Source organism: Notolepis coatsorum, assembly GCF_963971535.1.
Source record: "Notolepis coatsorum genome assembly, chromosome: 5".
Lineage (NCBI taxonomy): Eukaryota > Metazoa > Chordata > Actinopteri > Aulopiformes > Paralepididae > Notolepis > Notolepis coatsorum.
The window spans coordinates 184,325,208-184,332,728 of record NC_140169.1 but is presented as its reverse complement, the minus strand read 5'-3'; the positions used below and the strand labels follow the sequence as shown (position 1 = coordinate 184,332,728).

The following is a 7,521-nucleotide window of genomic DNA, read 5'->3' as shown; positions in this document are numbered from 1 at the left end:
CCTTAGTCGTATAGTGTATCTTGTAGACAAGGCCCATTGCAAGTTGCTGTACTCTGTCGTCTACTCTAAGCCATCCTAGGTTGTCAAAGTGGGCAGGGGTGAGGTGGGTTCTGGGGGTTAAGGTCAAGTAGTAGTCTGACCAGTTTGTTTTGTGATGTTTGTAATTTTGTTTTAAGCGCCTTTGAGGTGCTTTGGTACCATGAGGTGCACGCATAGTCGTAGTACCCTTGAATGAGTGCTCCTGCCAGAGTCTTCAGGGTATTCTTGTTTACCAGAGAGGAGATCCGGTACAAGAATCTAGTTCGTTGGTTGACTTTTTTTTATCACATTGGATGCCATTTTGTCACAGGAAAGATTTGCCTCTAGGATGGAACCCAGGTAGGTAATTTCGTCTTTCCTTGTGACAATATTGTCACCCACTGCAACTGAGAAGCCGTCGGTCTTGCTGAGTTTGTTATTTGAACCGAAGAGAATGGACTCTGTTTTGCCCATGTGTAATGATAGTTTGTTATCAGCGAGCCATATGCAGATTTTGCCTAGTTCCGAGCTGAGGGTTTTTTCAACCTGCAACTTGTTCTTGTCAGAGACCAGCAGGGCTGAGTCGTCCGCAAACAGGAACAAGTTGCAGTCACAGGCTGACGACATGTCATTTGCATAAATTAGGAAGAGTAGCGGTCCTAGTATGCTTCCTTGTGGAACACCACAGCTCACTGTGAGGGGGGGGGGGGATAGAGTACCGTTTACCTCTACCATCTGTTCTCTCCCCTCCAGGTAGGATTGCATCCAGCTCACTGATAAGCTATCAAAACCAATTGCTTTTAGCTTGTCAATCAGAATGGAGTGATTAACACTGTTATTCCACAAGTTTTTCCAAAATTATTACGATGAAACACAGTGAAACACTGTTATTTGGCCGGTTTTTCCTAAATTATTACAATCAAACTCCTTCAATAAAGTGACGGAACTTGAAACACTGTTATTTTACAGGTTTTTCCTAACTTATTACAATCAAACCCCTTCAATAAAGTTATGCCACTAAAAACTCAGCAGAGAAACACTGTTATTTTACAGATTTCTCCTAAATGATTATCAAACATATTTAATAAAGTGGCACCACTAAAAAAGTTAAGCAGACAAACACTTTTATTGTACAGATTGTTAGAAACAAAAAGCTTCAAGTGTTAACAAGTGTTTATTTTGGAAGCACGTGTGCTGTATAAAACAGATTAAAATGATTTCAAACTTTAGCTTGCAGTGTTTGTTCAAATGTAATGTTTAAATACAGTATGTAAAGTTAAAAACCAATAGAAGTACAATCTAAACACACTATTTATGGATCAATATGCATGGCAGCTGCCACCATTGGTGTGTGAATGTGTGTGAATAGGTGAATGAGAGGCCATACGCGCTTTGGATAAAAGCGCTATTGCTATATATAAGTGCAGTCCATTGAACATAACATAATGGCCAAGTAGTAAATTAAACTTTATGTCCACAATTCTGAACTATCCCTTCAATGTCATCAGATGATTTCAACTTTTAAAAGCGGCGAAAGCAACATATTGTGCTGTTGAACCGAGGGGGTTGTGGTCAGGTCTACAGTTTTTTAGCTTTACCATTTCAGTTTTATATTGTTTTCCACAATATTCTCCCGACCCCTGGGGGCTCCATAATATGTGTGAACATTATACTGTTTAATTCAGAATCCCAACTATACAGTGTATTACTAAGTCAAATCAAAACATACCACACCACAAAAGGTCAATGAATCGGTGGCACAAGTGAAGAGCAGATAAGGAACAATCCTCCAGATTGGCAGTAATCAGCTGGATCCTTGGTGCATGGTGCATCTGGGAAAATGAAAAAAAGGACACTATGATTCACTGGAAAGTCCTTGAAAAGTAGGATTTAATGGGTTACCATTCCTCAAACTTTATTCAATAGTCTGTACCGACATTTGCCACTATTACACATTTTGGAAATGTGAACAGAGTACTGTCAGCTTTGAGAGTGCTAGTTGCATGTTTGTTTAGCAATAAAAACATGCACCTAATGCACGTCCTGTCAGATAAAATTGAATCACCAAAAGAAGGAAGACGTGGATTCACAACACCGGATACCAAGCCACCGGGGCTGTGAAACATTTTGAGCGAGTAGCCAATCTCGTCACGTGACACTTTTAGGGGCAAACATACCTTTTCCCATAGACATACATGGGTAAAGAAACGGCTGGGGAAATCACTCAGGCGTCGCACAAAGTCCAAAACTACTCTTAACCCTTGTGTCTGAAAACTAAAGCGTTACTCAATTGTCCTCTTCAAAAACACTATGTTGAAGGTGATAGTGGTGTATTTTTTAGACCCTCTTGCTTTGCTGCTGGGAGGGGGGCTCCTTCATCTCCTCTCACTACCGCAGGTGAGACACCACTAGGTTGCTTGTGGTAAACAGGGCTTCTACCACTAGTGGGACGGAACCATGGACTAAACTCCTCTGATGCTGCTGCCACTTTCACTTTTGAGGTTAGCTCACAGGAAATTCAATTGAATAGCCTATATTAATATAAATTATATTAATAATGATTTGAAGATGTTTACACTTTTTTTTACAACCCTACTGTTCTCCAGAGAATTAAATAAAGGTTTGATGATGATGACATGTGCTCGAAGAGAGATATAGATAGAGTGGGTGTGTTTGTACATGCAAGTTATACTCACATCAGCTTAAGGGAGATGCCATCCATGTAAATTCAGCATAGGATGATTCAATGGCCTTGTGGTCAGCAGGGTCCCCCCCTCTGGCTGCTGGCCTCTGGTAGAGGTGTAGATCACCAGTGGCATCCCTCTGAGAACACAATTAGACTTTAGACAGTGGCCTGCGAGCACGATGAGCCTCATTTTCTAATTTTGAGATTGCTCTATCTATCCGATCTCATTACAAAATACTTGCCTCCTAGATCACTAAATGCGGGGCTATTGATCCCTAGGGTAAAATGCATGCGTGGGCTGAGCTCCCAAAGCGCCATGTGACTTGCAATACCAAGCTTGGCCTCTAAGCCCTTGTTGCTTTAACAAAAATTACAGGGGATCTGGGGGAGATAGTGTGAACCTCTGCATGCGTTACGTTCCCCCAGTGAAACTCCTCGCTGTCAGGTGAAAAGAAGCGGCTGGCGACTCCACATGTACTGTACCCTCCCCAGGCCAACAGCAATGGGCAACGCGTGCAACGACCAGGAAGGGAATTGGCATAGCAACTAAATTGCGATGGGTGAGAAATACAGGAAGCCCAAAAATAAATGGAATTAAAAAAAATTACAATTGTATATAATTAGGAATAATCTGAGTGTTATTCAGTGGACTTCTCCTTTAAAAAGGAATGCACCAACTTTGTGGGAAATTTGCTTATTTGCCATCTACCCTGGAGTTAGACAAGCAGATTGATCAGTTAGCCTCATAGCATAATTGCCTAAGTCATTTTTTGGCCAAATTGATATTTCTGCCTAACTCTACTCTCCTCACTGCTGCACCACCCTGGCTTAGTGGCTGTGTCCTGAGCCAATCAGGACCTTGTTAAAAAATGGGCTGTTTAAGGAATTCCAGGCCTTGACTTTATTTTATTTTTTTATCAAGCATTTTAAGCACTTCAAGGACCTTGTGCGAACCCTGGATATATATACTCTGAACTATTTTTTGCCGAACCGCTGCTGCCTGACCGCAGTGATTTCATCACCTCAAAAGCCCAGTTTAAAAAAAAATAAAGCGTTTTTCGTGACTGTTGGGAACTAGGCTACACTGACACACCTACTTCCAGTGTACAGAGAAGAAAAGGGTATGTATCTGCTTGTCCAACTCTAGGTAGATGGCAAATAAGCTAATTTCCCAAAAAGTTGGCGTGTTCCTTTAAGCCTCCAAAGAGACCTTTGCTGGAGTGGTCACAGCTAAAAATGTCAACGCATACTGTACACTTTTAATTACTACACTCTCCTGGAACAGGGCAGGCCAGTTTAACTCAGACCAGGGGCCTCTCCTCCACAATCTGCATTCGCCTGTAGGATAATGTATTTTCCATTTTCACTTCAATGACGACTTCATTGTCATGCTTTTTCCTATAAGATCACTCTTGTAAGGAAAAAGACACATTCTTGGAAAAAGCCACATTCTTGATTACTTACCATCATAGTAGGAGGCTGCAAAAGCTGTTTACTGTGTTATTTGGACTGCCTGAAAAGGAGAAGAGAACATTGAACAAATTAGAAGAACTTCTTGTTCCAGCATTGAGTGTTTAGTCTATACCGAGAGCGCTAGCTCAATTCAACATTAGTTTACCGTAATATACAGACAAGAGAGCTAAAAGTACTATTAATATGCTTATCATTTAACAGCAAGCGCAAAGTCAGTCAAGGGGTCTGGGGGAGCTGTCGCCGGCCCCGGTGAGGCGTGCTTTGATTGAATATTTTGATTGAATACTTTATTTTGACACAAATCGTAGGACAAAAAAACATTTTAAAAGACAAGACAATAACAGTGTCAACAACGCTGGTCAAAAATGGATAAAACACAATAAAGCCAAGGCTTGTTTCCATTGTGGTCCATATAATGGAACATAAAAAGGCACAGAAACACAAATGGACATGTACACTAGACAGGATACATCCTAAAAATTTGTATAAAAACGCCTAACCTGACAACTCATACAGTTAACTAATGTTAAAAGAAAATCCGCAAACCCTTAAAAGCAACTCATGATAAAAGAAATAAAAGCCAAGTTATGATAAAAGAGATAAAAAAACATTTTAATACCAATTTGAGTTGCTGCTGAGCCATGTTTTTAGGGCGGATTTAAATCCGAGAGGGGAGTTCAGGAGTTTTATGAATGTTGGCAGGGCATTCCACATTACCGTAGCCGAGTAAAAAAATTCATCTTTCCCCATGCATGTCCTGACTCTCGGCGGGACCTGGTCCGTGGGGCTTCCTCTTGTGGCGTGTTTGTGGACATCTCCTACTTTATTAAAATATCTATTTTTTTTACCAACGGATTTCCAGTTCCGCGGTGACGCTTCCAGGCCCCGTCTATTCGAATCCCAACCGGTTCATGCGTCGGCTACACGCTACTTTAATAACATTGCATTATCAAGACAGCGCCCCTATGAGGATCTGGCAATGAATTCCAAGAGTAGGGTAAATCTGCAGTGCCGCTACGCTCTGTGACATTGAGTAGCCTCGGTTACAATGGAATAAAAGCCAAAACAACCTTGCAGTTGCAGTTACACTCCCCGCCAGCAGGGGGTGCTGCAGCCCCTGCCGCACCCCTAGTTGCCGCGTCCTTGTATGGCACTCGCGAGTCGCGACACACACTGGTTATTTTAATAACGGAGCATTGCAAATGTGAATCCCGCTGGGATATATATTTTTTTTGTATCTACTTTTTCTCCCCATTTTTTCTATTTTTCTCCCTTCCCCAATTTCGCATCTTTTCACCTGCACAGCGATGCTGCGATCTCTCAGCGGCGAGGGTCTGCGTGGGAGGGACACGCCGCCCCTGTCGCTTCCTGATTCTACTGCGCAGGCACACCAACCGACCTGTAGGAGTCGCTGTCCACAAAGTCCGATCCCCACCCACCAGCTTCCCACCCCCTAATACTGCCAATGGACCTATCTCAAACCCTGCCCTCTTTTCTTGATCCTCCAATCACAACTGTCGCTTACCTTGCCGAGGTAAGCGACAGTTGTGATTGGAGGATCAAGAAAAGAGGGCAGGGTTTGAGATAGGTCTATTGTATTAGTATGAACGACCAGCCAAGCTGGTAGCAACGCAGAGAGCTGGGCTCGAACCCAGCATCTCCTGCGTTGGTGGCGAGCGCCTTGCCCACTGCGCCACCTAGCTACCCCCGCGGGGATATTTTTTATGAATGAAACCTATCGGGCGTTTGGCTCTGATTCGTTTCATATTCTCCGCTGTGGATGTATTTGCTTAACTGGAGCGCCCGGATTGTGTTTCATTCAAGCATAAATTGAAGCGCCTTTACGCGTGGATTGTGGATGTGAATTACGAGGAATCTGAATCTGTGGATTGGTGAATTGTATCACTGTCACTCGTTATTGTGATATTGTAACTGGGATTAAAATGTCTGAGGAGATGCGCTGTTTGACAGACTTGATGATGTGGATGTGACTTGAGAAAAGTGGATGAGCAATTGCAAGCCTTTGACATTTTGATGAATGAATTTGAGAAAATGCATTTATCTGTTCAAGCACTGTTATCTGATGATGAACAAGAGGGTGATGAACATGACTGGTATAAAGTAAACCAAAGGTTAATCAATTCAATGCATGTATGGATGATGTCCGAAACAGATTAAAACTTGATTAATAGTGAAACTGTTAATAGCCTCCAAGCCTCTCTGACACTGTTATTTTGGGGGTCGCGCATTGAAAACGTTGGGAACCATGTATTTATATAGTACATGATACCTAAGCGCATACAGTACAGATATCCTCATAAGTATCTATTAATTTGTATCAATTAAATACGTTTTGTGCTTGTTTTTATCTACTTATTCTGAAAGAGTTGAACTAATTATTTTCGCTAGCAAGATCTCATTCAATTATTCATTCCATTAAGCCTACTGCCAGCAGGCACATTTAAAGAAATTAAGGCTGTCAAAGTTAACGCGGTATTAACGCGTTATCGCCCGATTCTATTGACGCCACTATATTTTTTTTACTCACGATTAACTTAAAAGAAATATTTGTTTTAATTTTTTTTTACTAGACTTCACTCAGGTGTATTATTGATGCTCTCATTGATACTATGTTTGTTTCTGAAGTGTGTGTGTGTGTGTGTGTGTGAGTGAGATATAGAGAGAGGGGGGTGAGAGAGATGAGGAAGGGGCAAGAGAGAAAGAGAGCTGGGAGAGGGGGGGGGTGTGATTAATCAGCCCTTGTGTGGGTGAATGTAACAAGTTCCTAACGTTTTCTTTCCCCTATTATTTCATGCACACTTTATTCATTGTTTTAAATTATTATTTTCTTTCAAGTTATTTTGTGCATCACTCTGTTTTGAATTTGATGCAAATTTGCAATGCATGAGGGTGAAAATTTACGAGAAACTAAACAGAAATCACATATAAAAAAAAAGAAATATCCCAAACCATTGCAATATTATCTAAAATTAAATATATTTTAAACAAGAACTCACTCTATTTATTGTACTGTTCGCTCATATAATATATATATATATATATATAATAAGAAAATAACTTGTTATTTTACAGGTCTTCCCATAATTATTTCAATCAAACTCCTTCAATTAAGTGACATAACTCAAAGTTCAGCAGTGAAACACTGTTATTTGGCCGGTTTTTCCAAAATTATTACAATCAAACTCCTTCAATAAAGTGACAGAACTTAAAGTTCAGCAGTGAAATGAATGAATGAAAACTTTATTTAACAGATTGCAGAATGGGTACAATACAGTACGGCTCAATACACACAATTGTTAAGGGGATGCAGACCTGAGAAAGAC

General features: G+C 41.0%; 1 long non-coding RNA gene across 1 annotated transcript; it reads right to left on the bottom strand.

The window, feature by feature from the left end:
• Window positions 1-1,180: 1,180 nt before the first annotated feature.
• On the bottom strand, window positions 1,181-4,217 carry LOC311229067. Its single transcript, XR_014619727.1, has 3 exons — window positions 4,169-4,217; window positions 2,715-2,841; window positions 1,181-1,850 (listed from the first exon to the last, which is right to left on the bottom strand). It is a non-coding gene; the product is annotated as an uncharacterized lncRNA (long non-coding RNA).
• Between the last annotated feature and the right edge of the window lie 3,304 nt (window positions 4,218-7,521).